The sequence below is a fragment of the Hypanus sabinus genome, chromosome 11 (assembly GCF_030144855.1).
Source record: "Hypanus sabinus isolate sHypSab1 chromosome 11, sHypSab1.hap1, whole genome shotgun sequence".
NCBI classification, from domain to species: domain Eukaryota; kingdom Metazoa; phylum Chordata; class Chondrichthyes; order Myliobatiformes; family Dasyatidae; genus Hypanus; species Hypanus sabinus.
The window spans coordinates 101,026,730-101,046,199 of record NC_082716.1 but is presented as its reverse complement, the minus strand read 5'-3'; the positions used below and the strand labels follow the sequence as shown (position 1 = coordinate 101,046,199).

At 47.1% G+C, this 19,470-nt stretch overlaps 1 long non-coding RNA gene across 2 annotated transcripts in view; it reads right to left on the bottom strand.

The window, feature by feature from the left end:
* LOC132401635 (uncharacterized) overlaps positions 1-18,255 on the bottom strand; it is a 42,826-nt gene extending 24,571 nt beyond the window's left edge. For both annotated transcript variants that reach the window (XR_009514648.1, XR_009514647.1), the window contains exons 1-2: positions 18,082-18,255; positions 1,537-1,741 (exon numbers count right to left, since the gene is read on the bottom strand). This is a non-coding gene — a long non-coding RNA (uncharacterized LOC132401635). The remainder of the gene's footprint in view (positions 1-1,536; positions 1,742-18,081) is intronic.
* Between the last annotated feature and the right edge of the window lie 1,215 nt (positions 18,256-19,470).

The window sequence follows — 19,470 nt, the reverse complement described above, 5'->3', positions numbered from 1 at the left end:
ACAGATTCACCACTCACTAGTTAAAGAAATTCCTCCTCATCTCTGTTCTAAAAGGACGCCCCTCAATTCTGAGACTGTGTCCTCTGGTCTTAGGAAACATTCTCTCCATATCCACTCTATCAGGGTCTTTCAACATTCAATAAGTTTCAATGACATTACTTCTCATTCTTCTGAATTCTAGTGAATACCAGAACCAGAGCCCGTCAGACTCTCTTCATATGACGAGCCATTCAATCCTCGAAACATTTTCATAAACTTCATTCGAACCCCCCCACCCCAGTTTCAGCACATCCTTTCTTGGATAAGGGGCCCAAAACTGCTCACAATACTCCAAGTGAGGCCTCACCAGTGCTTTATAAATTCTCAGCATTATATCCTTGCTTTTGTACTCTAGTCCTTTTGAAATGAATACTCACATCAGATTTGCCTTCCTCACCACAGACACAAGCTGCCAGTTAACTTCTGGGAATCCTACACAAGCCCTTTTACACCTCAGATTTTTGTATTTCCTCTCCACTAAGAAAAAAGCCAACCCTTTCAATTCTTCCAAACTGCATGACTATACACACTCTGACACTGTGTTCTAACACTTCTTTACCCACTATCCATGCTACGTACAAATATTGAAAAAACAGGAACAAGGGGGAGATCTTAAGTTTTTTTTGTATCTGCGTTTACTTGTGAGAAAGCCACAGAGATGACAGAACTGAGGCAAAAGGGTAGTTAGGTCACTGGGCCAGAAGGGCCTGTTGCTGTGTTGTATTGCAAAACAAAAATGAATAAAAACATTTTTTTTTTAATTGTGGGCTGAAGCGCCTGTACTGTTCTATGTTCTGTATTACAGTCTGAGAAATATATGGCGGATAAGGGACCATTCCATTCTGTTCTGACAAGTCGGTTCATGGCTGCCTCTTGTGCCAAGATGAGGCACCCCTCAGGGTGGAGAAGAAACACCTTGTATTCCAAGCTACACCTGCACATAATGCAGGAGGAACTCAGCGGGTCAGACAGCATCTATGGAAATGAACAAACAGTCAAAGCTTTGGGCTGAGACCCTTCTTCAGAACTGAGAATGGAGGGGAAGATGCTTGAATAAAAAGGTGGGAGGAGGTTGAAGGAGGACAGCTGGAAGGTGATAGGTGAGGCCAGGTGAGTGGTAAAGTCAAGGGGTTGAGAAGAAAGGATTTGATAGGAGAGGAGAGTGGACCATAGGAGAAAGGGAAGGAGGGGGGGGACCAGTGGGGAGGTGATAGGCAGGTGGGAAGAGGTAAGAAAACGGAGGAAGTTGGAGGGGAAGGAGTTTGTTTACTGGAAGGAGAAATTGATGTTCGTGCCATCAGTTTAGGGGGCATCCAGATGGAATGCAAGGTGTTGCTCCTCCTCTGAGGGTAGTCTCATTTTGGTACAAGAGGAGGTCATGGATCGATATGTTGAAGTGTGAATGGGAATGAGATCTGAAATGTTAGACTATGGAGGTCTCACTTGTGGTGGATGGTGTGGGGGTGCTCGACGTGACATGTACCAGTGATATTAAACCTGATTCTGGGGTCTGTGCCTCCTGCACCACATCTGATCATAAGACGTCCTCGGCAGTTCTGTAGAGTGCTGCTGGCCAGAGGGATTCTGTATGTTCCAACATCTGTTTTTTCTGACTCTTCCTATGATGCTCTGGTACAGCAACAACCTTCACTCTTTCTGGTCCTAATGAGGGGGTGTACTGCTGACCCTGGATGGTCACGTGCTGTAATATTATCCCACAGAAGTCAATGAGGAACAAAGAGGACATGCACTCCACACAATAGCCCATTCCCAAGAGAAACCATTCCTATTGTGAAGAGACAGGATCACTCAATGGGAGAGAGATACTTATACATCCATCCATTTGCAGGCAACATCTTGTTTCCATGACAACCCTGAACTATTCAGCACACAGAATCTCAGTAACTTTCTGAATCTTCTCCTGGTGCACTTTATTTAAAAGGTTGACAGTGTGAGAGGCACAGTGATAATGTCCCACTGTTTGGTGAGGAGACACAATCTTCTTGTTATTGCATCATAGGAAAGTACACTATGTAAACAGGCCATTCAGCCCATCTAGTCTGTGCTGAACCTTTAAACTGCCTACCTCCATCGACCTGCACCCCTCCATACCCTTACAATCCATATGCCTATCAAAACTTCTCTGAAACGTTGAAATCGAGCTTGAATGCACCCTTTCTATTGGCAGCTGGTTCCACATTCTCACCACCCTCTGAGTGAAGAAGTTTTCCCTCATGTTCCCCTTAAACTTTTCCTCTTTCACCCTTAATCCATGATCTTTGGTTGTAGTCCTGCTCAACCTCATTGGGAAAAGTCTGCTTGCATTTACTCTGCCTATACCCCTCATAATTTTGTATACTCCTATTGAACCTCCCCTCAGTCTATTATTTTTTTCTGTGACAAAGGGGGTGGAGTTTGAGAACTTGTTTGAGATTTTGGAGTTTGTTTCTTTTTCCTTTTCATGGGAGGGGGGGTTCATGTATTTTCTTTTATCAACTCCAATGGCCTTTCTATATTTCATGGCTGTTTAGAGAAGACGAATATCGGAGTTGTATTGTACATGCACACTTTGACAATTAAGTGAACCTTTTAATCTTCAAGATTCAAGATTCAAAAACTTTATTGTCATTCCAACCATACATCAGCTCTGCAGGGCAGAATGAGACAACGTTTCCCAGGGACAAGTGCAATCATAACATAACAAATGCAACAATAAATAGTAAACACAACAATAAATAGTAAAACACAACAGTCACATATCGATTAAAATCAAGTTATAAGTGTCCAGTGCAAGTTAAAAGTGTCCAAAGCAGAGTCAAGTAGAGCAGCTATTTAGCAGTCTGACTGCCTGCGGGAGGAAGCTGTTTAGTAGCCTTGTGGTTTTAGTTTTGATGCTCCTGTAACGCTTACCTGATGGCAGAGGAACAAACAGTTCATGGAGAGGGTGTGAGGGGTCTTTAATGATGTACCATGTCTTCTGGAGGCATCAACTCTGAAAGAGGTCTTGGACAGAAGGTAGGGAGACCCCAATAACCTTCTCTGTTCCCCTACCCACCCTCTGCAAGGCTTTTTTGTCGGCAGCACTGCAGCTGGAGTACCAGGTTGTGATGCAAAAGGTCAGCACACTCTCAACCACGCCTCTGTAGAATGTAGTTAAGATGTTAGTGGGGAATGATGCTTGTTTAAGTTTCCTCAGAAAGTGCAATCTCTGCTGGGCTCGTTTCACAATCCCAGTGGTGTTCCTGGACCAGGTGAGATTGTCCGAGATCTGAACCCTAGGAACTTGATGTTTTCCACTCTCTCCACTGTGGAGCCGCTGATGCTGAGGGGTGTGTGCTCAGGCTGAGACCGTCTGAAATCCACGATCATCTCCTTGGTTTTGGTGACATTAAGCATCAAGTTGTTGTCACTGCACCAGCTCTCTAAGTGTTTGACCTCCTCCCTGTACATTGTTTCATTATTTTTGCTGATGAGCCCCACCAATCTTCTACATTCTGAGGAATAAAGTCCTAACCTATTCAATCTTCCCTAGAACTCTGGTCCCCAGACACAGCAACATCCTTGCAAATTGTCTCTGTGTGTTCCTTGTGTGTGTTTTAATCACAAAGCAGTCCCTTCATTAATGTCCTGTCAGTCCAGCAACAGCTTCTTCATATTTCCCAGCATGTCAGTGTGAATGCAGGTCAATAAACCTGGTCCAGGTTCCTCCAGATTTCAGAATGTAGGAGTTACCTAGGGAAATAGAACATTAATGCTGTTTCTGTCTCTGCAGCTACAGTCTGAGCTTCAGACGCTCCTCAGCATTCATGTCTGCATGATCTACACTACACAGTCTGACACCCACTAGTGTGATCAATAGAATGAATCTCGGAGGCAGAGTTCATCTGACTGGTAAAGCGCATCACAGTTCTCAACCTCAAGAATAAATCTAAACTCTAGAGGTTCTGCAGAGGCTGGAAATCCAGAGCAACACACAAGGGAGCTGGTTGTGGAGTACAAGAGGAATGGAGACATACTAACCCCTATTGACATCAGTAGATCTGGGATTGAGGGGCTAAACAGCTTTTAGTTCCTTGGCATCCACATCACCAAGGATCTCACATGGAATGTACACACCAGCTGTGTGGTGAAAAAGGCACAACAGCACCTCTTTCACCCCAGACATTTGAGGAAGTTTGATATGGTCCCCCAAATCCTAAGAACTTTCTACAGGGCCACAATTGAGAGCAACCTGACTGGCTGCATCACTGCCTGGTGTGGGAACTGTATCTCCCTTAATTTCAGGACTCTGCAGAGAGGGGCGCGGACAGCCCAGTGCATCTGTAGTTGTAAACTTCCCTTGATTCAGGACATTTACAAAGACAGGCGTGTAAAAAGGACTTGAAGGATCATTGGGGACCCAACTCACCCCATTCATAATCTATTCTAGCAGTTTCCATCTGGGAAACGGTACTGCAGCATAAAAGCCAGGACCAACAGGCTCCAGGACAGCTTCTTCCACCAGGCCAACAGACTGATTAACTCACACTGATTTGAGTGTATTCATATGTTACATTGACTGTTCTGTTTATTATAAATTCCTATGATTGCACATTGCACATTTAGATGAGATGTAACTCTTCATGTATGTGAAGGATGTAAGAAATAAAGTCAATTCAATTCAATTCAAAATGCTGGAGGAACACAACAGGTCTGGAGAGAAATGAACAGCCAGCATTTCGGGCTGAGACCCTTCTTCAGGACTGGAAAGGATACCTTTCCTGTACCATCACAATGCAGCATTTCAATCTCTTGCTACCCTTGCCAGTTTAAGTGGTTCAGCAAAGACAAGATGAGTGGAGGAGCCTCTGTCTTTGATTCGATGTCTCTATGAGTCTACCTTATGGAGATCTTTCCTTCAATTCTTCATGACCCCACCGAAGCCCTACAACCCTCCACTACAAGCAGACATGCCTTCAGCTCTTACCCCAAGCTCCCCACTCCTCTCCGATTTTAAGCCCCTCCGCAAACCCAACTTCTAGGCTAACACGCCTTCATATGGCGGAGCATCAGGTACTGAAAAGTAAAAAGCATCTCTGTTTGCTGGCATCCTGAAAAGTTGAAAACACTCATCAAGTCAGGCAGCATCTGTGGAGAAGGAGAGAGAGAAACAGAGCTCACATTTCAGGTCAAAGGCCTTCACCAGATCTTTGATAGAGGTGATAGCTCTGTTTCTTTCTGACTTGTAGAGTGATGTCTGATCTTGTCCACGTTAGTATCTCTTGATAGAACTAAATGTGGGACACACAATATTCTGCAGAAGTTGGGAGACACACAAAACGCTGGAGGAACTCAAAAGGGCGGGCAGCATCTGTGGTGAAAGATGGCAAACAGGAGAAGAACAGGACAAGCCAAAACATGGATTGTACATTGCCCTCCATAGATCCTGCCTGACCCGCTGCGTTGTCAATGACTGTAAACCCCGAGTCTGTTAGATTGCCCAGAGATTTGTCTAACCATGGATTCAAACATCTGTCATTTCTGGAGTTCCCTGGAGGTTGGAGGCCCAAGAAGACAACCTAACCTGGGGTTAGAGGTCTTCGTATATTGCGTGGGTGCGAGGGAGGAAAGGGGTTCCTTTGCTGTCATTGTTTTGTCACTTGGTATGTTCGATTGTGTTCAAGTTGAAGTTCGACTTCAAGGTCAAGATTATTGTGATCTAACTGTAGACACATTTACCTCCAAACAAAACAATGCTCCTCAGTACAGCACATATAACTCACACACACAACACGTAAAATAGTATTACCACAAATAATAAGGTGCACATATAACAAAAGTTTAAAAGTAAACAGCATAATGCCACTGACACTTTATGCGTGCTGCAGTTGGGTGGGACTACAACCAGAGGTCATGGGTTAAAGGTTAAGGGTGAAAGGTTTAAGAGAAACATGAGGGGCAACATCTTCACTCAGAGGGTCGAGAGGGTACGGAACAAGCTGCCAGCACAAGCTGTGCATGCGAGCTCAACTTCAATGTTAAAGAGAAATTTTGATCGGTACATGGATGGGAGGTGTATGGAGGGCTATGGTCCCGGTGCGGGTTGATGAGAATAGGTAGTTCAAGTGGTTCGGCACAGATTAGATAGGCTGAAGGGCCTGTTTCTGTGCTGAACTTTTCTATGCTTCTATGAGTCATGGGTGGTGACAGGGAGATCAGTACAGGTATTCTCATGGCCTGGGAGAAGAACCTGTTGGCCAACCTCACAGTCCTTGTCCTAATGCAATGGTGCCTCCTCCCTGACGGTGATGGGGTGGGGGGGTCTAGGAGATAGTTGAACAGATGAGGGGGAAATAATAACATTGCTAAGAGCCCTGCATGCACAGCATTCCTCAGGTACTGTACATCTGCTCAGCATGGTGGGCACCACAATGTGTGGTGACACATACACATCCTTGGATGTGTTGGTGATTTGCATAAAGACCATAAGCTCATAGATATAGGAGCAGAGTTAGGCCATTTGGCCCATTTTGTCTGCTCCACCATTTCATCATGGCTGATCTATTTTCCATCTCAGCCCCAATCTCCTGCCTTCTCCCCAAATCCCTTCACGCCCTGACCAATCAAGAACCTATCAACCTCTGCTTTAAATATACCCAGTGACCTGGCCTCCACAGCCACTTGTGGCAACAAATTCCACAGATTCTCCACTCTCTGACTAAAGAAATTCCTCCTCATCTCTGTTCTAAAAGGATGCCCCTCTGTTCTGAGACTGTGTCTTCTGGTCTTAAACTCTCCCACGACTGGAAAAGTTCTCTCCACATCCACTCTATTAAAGCCTTTCAGTATTAAAAATGCACGGTAAAATGGAAATGATACATTATACTGTACATGCGATAAATAAATCTGAAGAAGCTTTCTCTCATGTTCTCCTTAAACTTTTCACCTTTCACCCTTAACCCATGACCATTCATTGCTGTCCTACACAGCCTCGGTGGAAAAAGCCTGCTTGCATTTACCTTATCTATATCCCTCATAATTTTGTATATCGCTATCAAATCTCCCCTCAGTCTTTTATGTTATAAGGAATGAAGTCCAAACCTGTTCAATCTTTCCTTGCAAATCAGGTGCTCCCAACCTGGCACCATTTTTTTAATGATGAAAGGTTACTTCCACAAGACAGCCTAATAGGGTGAAAGCCTTTGGGATGGTGGGCCTGAGATCACTGCATACATAGGGGTATATGGGTGCCTGCCTTTACCAGCTGATGGCAAACAAAGCGCTTTGTGACTTTCCACCTAACACAGTGTGGAGACTGAACTGGAAATGGGAGAGGCGCCATCCAACAGACTGAAGGCACAAATGCAAGAGATAAGATCCCAAACTCAAAGGTGTTGAAGCAAAATAATTCACAGCCATGTGAGAAATTTCATCAAGATAAAAGTCTCGCTCTATTCTATTTATAACCTGTGCCTCCGAGCGCAGTGAAAATGGATGCTAATGAAATCTTTCAGGAGAGGCGGCTGCCTAGATCAGTCCTCAGTTTGATGAGGAGTGGGGAGTAATTGATTCCAATCCGTCTGCGGATAACGCATTTGAATCTACATTCTGGCAGATGAGCCACAATCTCACATCAAAGCATGAGACACTGAGCACAAAGATCCCTGGTGGAAACACCAGCACAGCTTCACTCAGGTCTCCAGCAAACAGGACAAGGTCTAGACCGAGGATTCTCAACCCATTTTATGCCATTGTTGTTCATTTTCATGCCACGTGGCACATCAGGTGCCATTTTTTTTTGCTGTTTCCTTAGCATTTATCTGTTTTCCACAAAGCTGAGTTACTAGCTTGATGCTCAATCCAGCATGAATGGAAAGCGTGCAAGGTGCAGACCGGATTCCATAAGACCACAGGACCCAGGAGCAGAATGAGGCCATTCAGCTCATCGAGTCTGCTCTGCTATTCCATCACGGCTGATCCCAGATCCCACTCAACCCCATACACCTGCCTTCTCACCATACCTTTTGATACCCTGACCAATCAAGAAACTATCAATTTTCACCTTAAATATACAAACGTTTATACTTGCCCTCTACTGCAGTCTGTGGCAGAGCATTCTGCAGATTCACTACTCTCTGGCTAAAAAAAATTCCTCCTTACCTCTGTTCTAAGGGGTCATCCCTCAGCTTTGAGGCTGTGCCCTCTAGTTATGGATACTCCCACTATAGGAAACATTCTCTCCACATCCCACCCTATCTAGTCTTTCAACGTTTGGTAGGTTTCAATCAGATTTCCCTCCCCCACAACACATTATTCTAAATTCCACTGAGTACAGGCCCAAAGCTGCCAAACCCTCCTCATGTGTTAACCCCTTCATTCCCAGAATCATTCTCATGAACCCTCTCTGGACTCACTCCAAGGACAATGCACCCTTTCTGAGATATGGGGCCCAAAACTGTTGGCAATACTCCAAGTGCAGACTGATTAGTGTCTAATAAAGGCACAGCATTCTCTCCTTGCTATTATATTCTATTCCCCTTGAAATAAATGCTAACATTGCATTTGTCTTCTTTACCACAGACTCAACCTGTGAATTAACCTTCTGGGAGTCTTGCATGGGAACTCCAAAGTCCCTCTGCACCTCTAATGTTTGAATGTTCTCCCCATCCAGATGGTAGTCCGCACTATTGTTCTTTCTACCACAATGCATTATCATACATTTCCCAACACTGTATTCTATCTGCCACTTCTTAGCCCATTCTGCTGATTTGTCTGAGCCCCTCAGCAATCACATAGCTTCCTCAGCACTACCTGCCCCTCCACCTATCTTTGTATCATTTGTAAACTTTTCCACAAAGCCGTCAATTCAAATGATCTAAATCAAACAATGTGAAAAGTAGCACCCAATACTGACCCCTGAGGAACACTGGCAGCCAACGGGAGAAGGCCTTCGTCTACTCTCACTGGCTGTCAGCCATTCTGCTATCTTATCTTTCCTGCAAAGTCACAGGATTTTATCTTGTTAAGTAGTCTCTTCTGTGGAACCTTATCAAATGCCTTCTGAAATTGTAAATAAATGACATCCACTACCTCTCCTTTGTTCACCCTGCTTCTTACTTCCTGGAAGAACAGATTTGTCAGGGAAGACTACAGAAACCATGCTGGCTTCAACTTATTTTATCATTAGTCTCCAAGTACCCTGAAACCTCATCCTTAATAATAAAGTCCAGCACTTTCTGAATGACTGAGGTTAGGCTAACTGGCCTATAATTTCCTTTATTTTGCCTTCCTCCCTTCTTAAAGAGTGGAGTGACATTTGCCAGAATCAAATGATTCTTAAAATATCATAACCAAAGAGAACCATTATCTAGCACTATTTGCTTTGTGATATTAATGGCACTCACTCCTGCTCCCTGACACTCACAGACCTCTGACACAGTTGTAGTGCCTTTTATAGTGAAGACTGATGCAAAGTACCCATTAAATTCAAGTGCCATTTATTTGTTCCCTGTTACTACCTCACCAGTATCTCTTTCTAGTGGTCAAGTATCAACTTTCACCTCTTTTATACTCTTTATATAACTGAAAAAAACTTCTGGTATCCTGCCTTATGTTATTGGCAAGTCTACCCTCGTAGTTCATCTTTTCTCTTCTTATGGCTTCTGCCACCATTGGCCTCAAAATCACTACACCACCACCAGCTATTTTATGCCACGGACCCCTACCATTAACTGAAGAGTCCATAGACTCCAGTTTGGGAACCCTGCATCTAGACTGAACCCCTGGTCCAGGGTGAGGATGTTTCCTATGGTGGGGAAGTCCAGGACCAGAGGGAATAACCTCAGAACATGGGTATGAATCCTCTCCATACCCATTCAAAATGGAGACAAAGAGGAATTTCTTTGGCCAGAGGGTGATAAATATTTGGAATTAGTTGGGTATATTTAAAGTGGAGGTTGATAGGTTCTTGATTAGTCAAGGTGTGAAGGGCTACAGAGAGAAGGCAGGAGTTCAAAGGTACATTTAATGTCAGAGAAATGTGTATAATATGCATCCTGAAAGTCTTTTCCTCCACAAACATCCGTGAAAACAGAGGAGTGCCTCAAAGAATGAACGACTGTTAAATGTTAGAACCCCAAAGTCACCCCCCCCCCAGCTCTCCCCAACCACTCACAAGCAGCAACAAAGTTTGGAGCTGAGAAGTAAATAGATCAGCCATGATGAAATGGTGGAGCAGATTCGATGGGCCAAATGGCCTAATTCTGCTTCAAAGCCTTATAGCCCAAACATCATTGTTATTTGATTAGAAACAATCTGAGATAAAACATGCTCTGACTCCTCCATCTTCTGTGTCTCTGTTAAAGGAAACAACATTTTACAGAAACTTCGGATGAGTCAGCATGTGTGATCTCCACCTGATATGGTGACATCTGGCTCAGGACCAACCTCTCCTATTCCCATACAGCGTAACTCTCTCAGAACCGATCTCCCACAGTCTGACTCTCACTCAGTACCATCCCCTTTTTTTTTAACAAAACTCTAAAAATGTACTTACATCACAAGTACACAAGGTACAGACATTCAGTATTTACAAGCCTAAAGTACACTCAGATTAAAATATGGTTACTGCCCTCGATTCAATAATCAATACCCCAGGGGGCCCATTGCTCCCAGAAGTCCCCCAAGGTGCTCATTATGACCAAGGACAGCCGACCATGATTGTATCCTCGGAAAAGGGGCAGGTAGTCGGCTCGGGCAGCACCCTCCACTTTCCAGCACCCAGACCCGTGAATGTCCATCTTGTCCAGGCCCAGGGGTAAGCCCACCAGGAGATCCTCCTGGCGACCCGCCCGTTCCGTACTGGGTCCCCGTGGATGAGGAGCGCAGGGCTGAAGTACAACCAGAACCTGAGCAGCAGCCCCTTCAGAAACTCAGACAGGGGCTGCAACCTCTCACACTCCGTAAACGCCTGGTACACTGACTCCGCCCGGCCACGGAATGGACAGCTGGACGGGGTGTCGGTGAACCTGCTCAAAAACCTGTTGTACGGTACCGTCCGATGCAACGCCTTCCTCCCCAGATCCCCGATGTACAGGGGAGGGGCCCCTGCATAAAGAGATTTCCACTGGGGACCTCCTCCGCTGACACAGACCGTCAAGGTGAGTCCGGTCGGCAGACGGAGGCGAGGAAGTGAAAGGTGAGCAGGAGCAGCCCGGACAAGAAACGTTCTGGAGCGTCACGGAATGGCACGGTGGCATCCCAGTGAGACGGCTCTCGTTGTGCGGGACCCTCTCCCGCGTGGTCTCCCGAGGCCTGGGTCCAACCAGCACATCGGGTGGTGAGGCAGACAGAACCCCTGCACATCCCCGAGCCCCCCGACACCCACTGTGATAGGATCAGGACCATTCCCCCAGCAGCCAGAGCACCGTCCAGTGGCACAGGAGCCCCCTGCCTGGATGAGCCAGACCCTAAACCCTCCACAGTTCCCGGTAGAAGTAGGGCAGTTCCCTCAGAGTGACACAGCAGGTGCCACCCACGGGGATTTGTGTGCCCTCCTGCAGGCAACGCCCCTGGTGGAGAAAGCGCAGGCCATCTCGGAGTGTGGGTCAGTACCGGTATCTCTCCTGAGGCAGAGAGTCCCCAGCTGGGTGCGACGCACACCAGGACTGACCACCCTCTGCGATCAGAACACTCAGGACTGCTGCAGAGACCCAGTCCCTCCTGTTGCCCCAGAAGATGCCCACCAGATGCTTCAGGATCCTGGATGCAAATTCCGTGGGTGGGACTGAAGTAATCAGCCAGTATCACATCACTATACTAAACCAGCTGATTTATAACTAATGCTCTCCCCCAGTACGAGATTGCACAAAGGAGGCCTGAACAGTGCCCCAGCCAGGCAGAGATCTTTCTCTCCAAATGCTGCCATTTTGCTGGCCAGGTATCCTCCATCGAGCTCAGGTAGAGGAGTTGTGTGGTGTTCCACGCAAATGGCCTCAACCCCTCCGGTAGGGATCCACCTGCCTCTGACCCACCGAGGCCAAGTGACCCGCACTCTTCTCCCAGTTGACCCTCGCAGAGGACGCAGCCGAGAAAACCTGCTGGCAGTCTCACATCCTCCGCAGGTTAACCGGGTCGGGGACGCTGAGGCGGATGCCATTGGCGTAAGAACCAAAACCGTTGACCTCGTGCAGAGAAGGCACAGGAATGGCTCCACGCCACTGTACAAGAGTCCCAACATGGGGCACCCCTGACATACTCCCTCCCAAAGCACAAGAGTGCTGCCAAGGACTTGCTGACCTTAATAAGGCACTCCGCAGTGCTGTACAGCAGTCAGACGTGGGTCACAAAGAGCCTGAATGCTTGCAGAGACCCAAAGAGGTACTCGTGGTCCATGCTGTCAAATGCCTTCACTTGGTCAAGGGAGGGAAGAGCGAATGACATTCCAGCCTCCTGGCACAGGTAGATCAGATCCCGGACAACGTGGATATTGTCCTGGATCGACCGCCCCGCCCCGGGACCGTGTAGGACTGATCAGGGTGGATCACTCGTGCCGGCAGGGAGCCCAAACGATTAGCCATTGCCCGGGCAAAGATCTTGTATTCCGCTCTGAGGAGGGATACTGGGCGCTAATTCCTCAGGCAACGGAGATCCCCCTCTTTGGCAGCAGGGCCACGACTGCTCTGAGAGGGGCATCTCACCCATTGCCATACCCTCCCCGAGTACCCCTGCATAATCAGACCCTGGGATGTCCTAGAAGTCCCAGAGAAAGTCAACGGTCAACACATCTACCCCCGGGGACTTGCCTCTCTGCAGCAGGCTGAGGGCACTGGCTAGCTCCCCCAAAGATAGCGGGGCAAACGGACGCTCAGCACCCCCAGGGCTGACCTTGGGCAAGTCCTCCCACACAGCCCCGTGTGCATCCTCACTGCACAGGTCCAGTCAGAATAGAGCCTTGTCAAGGGAATAGACTTCAACAATAATTGTAGCTGGATCTGTGACAGAGGAGCCATCCTCTGTCAGTAACTCCACGGGCTGCCTGCGGACACCCCTCCCCTTTTTGACAGTGTAGAAGAAGGGAGAGGCATGGTCCAGATCCTGCAGCCTCTGGACCCACGACCTCACATAAGCGCCTTGGGACCTCGGGCTGCAGGTGCCTCAGTGTCTCCTTTTCCCTCTGGTCCTCATCCCAGATAGGCTGGTCCCCATCGGTCAACCCCAGCCGGGACTCCAGGTCAACCAGCTCCTTCTTAAGCCGATCCATCCTGGTCATCTGCCACTTGGCTGACCCATGCACATAGTGCACATTCGGATGTGAGTCTTATCCACGTCCCACCAGAGTCTCAGAGAGGGAACTCCCCCACTCCTCCTGCCAGGACTCCCAGAACAGCCGGAACGAACCCCGGAACCGGCCGTCCTCCAGCAGCCGTTTGTTGAAATGGCGGTACGCGGACCCCACCCGTGCGGGCAGCGCATTCAGCTCCACCCACACCAGGCGGTGGTTCGAGATCGCAACTGGCCACGTGGAGTCAGCCGACACTCGGGAGGCGTGCACCCAGGAGACGTAGAGTTGGTCGATCCGTGAGTCCCCGTCCCTCTGTACCTCCTGGAGAAAGCACAGAGGTCAGGGTGAAGGCTCCGCCAGTCATCGACCAAGTCCGAGGAGGCAATCAACTCCCGTAACGTCCTCACCGATGCTCAGCTACTCTGGGGACCAGTGTGACCCCTCTCCTCGAGGGTGCAATTGAAATCACCCCCAGGATAACGCAGTCGCCACGATCTATGGACCCCAGCAACGCGGACACCTCTCGGAACAGGAGCCTGCATCGGGCCGGGCTCAGGCGCGTACGCACTGATAAAATGCATTGGCACGCCATCCTGACGCACGGCGAGGTGAAGCAGGCAGCCTGGCACAAGTTCCTGAACCTTCACTATCTCAGGCTGGAGAAAAGGGGCCACCAGGATGGTTGCCCTGCTGGAAGTAGAGCTGAGGTGGCTCTGGGATATCCTGCAAAGAGTGAATACTCTTTCTTCACACCTTCTTTGCCCTTCCCTCAGGAGTTACCACATGTGTCCATTAAACCTCTGCCTGAAACTTTGACTGCTTATTCCTCTCCATTGATGCTGTCTGACCTGCTGAGTTCCTCCAGCAGTTTGTGTGTGGCCCTGGATTTCCAGCATCTGAAGATTTGTTCATTACATAGACTGTACTGGGATTTTGATACGAGCTCTTGATCCAGGATTAGCATACTATGATCAGGATTAGAATACTGTGATAGAATCCTTCCAACAAGGAGCCCATTGACTGTGAAACAATCTGGTTGCATTGTTGTTTTAAACTCTCTGAATTAATTCTGGGAAATCTTTCCAGTGTTTTGACGTTTAACAGACTAGCATTACTTTTGTGAATGAAGCGGGGACTGATTGATCAATGATCCAAAGTTCAAAGTATATTTGTTATCTGAGTGTGTGTGTAGGGTACAACCCTGAGATTCAGCTTCTCACAGACAGCCACCAAACAAGGAAAAACATATATCTCACCCAACGAAAAATTTCAAATGTACAAAAAAGCAAATCACGCAAATGGCAAAAGCATAAAGTTAAAAAATATATAACCTCAAACCACAGAGTCATCAAGAGTCCAGGTATATTCAGTTCAACTCAATACCTCACTGAAACATTCACTGTCTGTCAGCCGTAGACCCAGGTGTGTAGGAACTTACACAAACCCCACTCAGCTGTTATAATGTAAACAACGCCACTGGTAGATACAACAGCAGTCTTTCATTCAACAAAACAAGACATTGTCTGGGGGAAGAGGCCTGTTTCATCCAATATTGCATGATATTTTATATGCTAAAGATCAAAGGACAGTTTTACATTTACCATGTATCTACAATGCTTCCTTTGAATTACATGTAACTTCCACACCTCCTTCTTCGCACTCACACCCTAGACACCCAAAGTGAATGTTAATCAGCATTGTCTGTTTTTTCAATTACCTGCCATCACAGCTCTAGGAACCTATTAATCAGAGCTGCATTTTAAATTTAATTTATAATCAGATTCAGGTCTGAAGATTGGTTACTGAAGTTAACATTTGCCATATACCCTAATTCCGGAATATGCCCAAACACACCTTCCTTCCTGTTAGTATGATTTATCTTGATTGGTGAGTAATTAAATTAACTGATATAATTTTCTTAAGTAATTCTGTGGCGTTTTCCCTCATTAAAATAAATGGCTCATAGTAAAGGCACTTCCTCTGAGTGTGGGGATTGCGACTCCGTTAATTCTATTTAATTCAATTTTAATACATTTTAGATTAATGAATTGAAGTCCATTAAATGACTACGTTCTCTCTGTTGGAATGAACGATCCACAGGTTGACTAGAACTGGTTCGCCTGATAAGTTTTATGAACACAAACACACTTATGACTTCCAGAGGATCCTGTGCAGGTTTGGAATTGTAATTGGAATCAGTTTATTATTGTCACATGTTAGAGCTTGTCTTACATCCTATTCATACAGATCAAATCATTCCTCAGTGAGTAGAACAAAGCCCCCGTTTGAATATCTGAAGGGTTTGCTGCTCTTCAGCCCCATGTTCTAGGTATACGGGCACCCAGCGCAGAAGGAGGTGAGCCAGTTGGAGGATCTACTGGTGGGGTTTCTCCTGGGCCTGGCCAAGATGACCGTTCGGCTTCAGAATCAGGTTTAATATCACCGCCATACATTGTGAAAATTATTAAGTTGTGAAACTTGTTAACTTAGCTGCAGCAGAGTAATGCAATACATGATGAACTATATTGTAATTCATAGTTCATCGCATGGTCCTGCTGCTGCATATATATAAAATGGTTAAACAAATAGTGAAAAATAGAAATAAGGAAGTAATGAGGTAGAGTTCATGTGTTCAATGTTCATTCAGAAATCAGATGGCAGAGGGGAAGAAGCTGTTCCTGAATCACTGAGTGTGTGCCTTCAGGTTCCTGTACCTCCTCCCCAATGGTAGCCATGAGGAGAGGGCATGTCCTCAGTGATGGGGGTCCTTAATGACGGATGTCACCTTTCACGGGTCTAGGTAGTGGGAAGACCAGGGCTCTATCAGGACCGACTGTCTGCCCCCCTTCCGAAGATACATTCCCGCTTTGGTGAAGGGATTGCAGTCACAATGGGCACACTGGGGGATTTCCAGGAGTGTGGGCCCCTCAGGGAATTGACTGTTTTATAGACAGTAGTAATCATATTTTAATCTGAGTGTACTCACTGTCTTGTAAATACTTAATGTTTGTACTTTGTGTATTTGTTGTGTAAATAAACTTTTATAGTTTTGGAGAAAAAAGAGGCATAACAAGGTAAAATGATAACTATGCAAGGTGTAACAGCGACAGGGAAAGTCCAGTGCAGGTAAATGATAAGGTGAAAGGTCAAGGCAGGCTGTGAGTTCAAGTGTGCGTCGTATCATATGAGGTAACCTAATATATACGATAGTCCTATAACACCGGCGTAAGAAACTGTCCTTGAGCCTAGTAACACGTGCTTTCAGACTTTTGTATCTTCTCCCTAATGAGAGAGGGGTGACAGGGTGGCGATACATCTCTACCAAAGGAGGTGTAAGGTGCTCCTTCCCTCCACTCCCCTGCAGGTCACCCTTGGGCGAGTTCTAGCACCTGCTTTGCACAGACCCCAATCAGGGTCACATGAATACATGGGAGCAGGTCGTGTGAGCTGTCGGTGCAGATTGCAAATCCTGGTTATGCGACCACTGATGCCCAGCGGTCAATCTCTGAAGAGTATTGATAATGGCTGGGGTCACCCGTCTTATAAAGAGACTGCCCGGAAGGCGGCAATTGCAAACCACTTCTGCAGAAAAATTTGCCAAGAACAATCATGGCCATGGGAAGCCCTAACCTGTTCAAGCTTTCCTTATAACTCATGCCCTCAAGTTCTGGCACCATCCTTGTAAACCTGGTGTCATTCGAATCTGTGGAAAGGGTGGAACTATGCTATTCTAGTTAATGTTGGGTGGACTATGAAGGTGCTAGACATGTGGAATGGCCCCTTGAAGTATTGGTGCAGGATTGTCAATATCTGAAGTTGAGCACACAGGTGGGGCTATCACCCCAAATGATGTTGTACCAAGCTTTAATCTACTCGAAGATTAATCTACCCCCTTTCCCACTCATATAAACCATTTTTCTATTATCCGTGTACCTACCTAAGGGTCTGTTAACTATCCTAATGCATCCTCTTGTACCAACACTCCTGCAGGGCAATCCATACACCCACCAGTCCCCGCGTGAAATAACTACCTCTGACATCCTCCACTATACGTAACTCCAATTACCTTAAAATTACACCTTCCTGATTTGGCCAATTCCACCCTGGAAAATGTTCCTGGCTATCCACTCGGTCAATGCCTCTTATCATCTTGTACATCTCTATCGTATCTCTATCCTTCGCTCCAAAAAGAAAGGCCTTTGCTTGCTCAGCCTATCCACAATCATCCCCGAGGCGAGGGACGAGCCGGTTCAGCTCACTGCCCCGGGACGTTTTCTCAGCTCTGCATGGACCAATGGGTCTCAGACTCTCTTTCCAGTTCAGAACATGAACTGCTTGTGGTTGACACTTGCATGATTTGTTATTTCTCTCTCTGCACATTGGCTGTTTGATAGCCTCCATTTCTTATGCGTTCTTATGGGTTTTTTGTTCATTTTGTGGCTGCCTGACAGGACATGAAGGTCAAGGTTGTAGAACGTGTCCATACTTCAATAATTCATGTATCGAGAACTTTGGGACAAGTTCGACGATAGACACAGCTGATCTGGATGCTATCACCATGCAGTTTGAAAGAAGATGTTGTGCGAAGGTGACATAGAAATGCAAATCTCTTTTTCCCTGTGCCTTTCGGTTGCTCCTGCATCTCTTCTCTTCAGCTGATCAATATCTTTTCTTTCACTTGAAGCTAAGATATCTCAATTACTCAGCAAAATCCCCTAGATGACAGGAGCTTCCCAAACTGCTGTGTTTGTGTGTGTGTGGGAGATTAGCTGTGTCATTACCAGCTCTGCTTCTTCAGCATCTTTGGTGACGACGACGGGAATTGAAGGTCCTGTCAGCTGCTAAGGAGCAGTAAACTGTGAAACTGAGTGACGATAGTTCAACAGGTCACTACCTCCACAGAACACCGAGCCTGATACAGGTAACTACCTCCACAGAATAACTAGCCTGCTACAGGAAACTCCCTCCACAGAACACAGAGCCAGGTACAGGTTACTGTCTCCACAGAACACAGAGCCTGCTACAGGTAAATCCCTCCACAGAACACAGAGCCTGGTACAGGTAACACCCTCCACAGAACACAGAGCCTGGTACAGGTAACTCCCTCCACAGAACACCGAGCCTGCTACAGGTAACTCCCTCCACAGAACACCGAGCCTGCTACAGGTAACTCCCTCCACAGAACACAGAGCCTGCTACAGGTAACTCCCTCCACAGAACACAGAGGCTAGTGCAGGTAACTCCCTCCACAGAACACAGAGGCTAGTGCAGGTAAATCCCTCCACAGAACACAGAGCCTGGTACAGGTAACACCCTCCACAGAACACAGAGCCTGGTACAGGTAACTCCCTCCACAGAACACAGAGCCTGCTACAGGTAACTCCCACAACAGAACACGGGGCCTGCTACAGGTAACTCGCTCCAAAGACCACGGGGCCCGCTACAGGAAACGCCCTCCACAGAACACAGAGCCTGCTACAGGTAAATCCCTCCACAGAACACAGAGCCTACTACAGGTAACTCCATCCACAGAACACAGAGCTGGTACAGGTAACACCCTCCACAGAACACCGAGCCTGCTACAGGTAACTCCCTCCACAGAACACCGAGCCTGCTACAGGTAACACCCTCCACAGAACACCGAGCCTGCTACAGGTAACTCCCTCCACAGAACACCGAGCCTGCTACAGGTAACTCCCACAACAGACCACGGGGCCTGCTACAGGTAACTCCCTCCACAGAACACTGATCCTGATACAGGTAACTCCCTCCACAAAACACCGAGACTACTACAGGTAACTCCGTCTACAGAACAAAGAGCCTGGTACAGGTAACTCCCTCCAAAGAACACCGAGCCTGATACAGGTAACTCCATCCACAGAACACCGAGACTGGTACAGGTAACTCCCTCCACAGAACACCGAGCCTATTACAGGTAACTCCCTCCACAGAACACCGAGACTGATACAGGTAACTCCCTCCACAGAACACTGGGCATGGGACAGGTAAATCCCTCCACAGAACACAGAGCCTGGTACAGGTAACTCCTTCCACAGGACACAGAGCCTACTGCAGGTAACTCCCTCCACAGACGACCAAGCCTGGTACAGGTAACTCTCTCCACAGAACTGAAAGCCTGGTACAGGTAACTCCCGCCAAAGAACACCGAG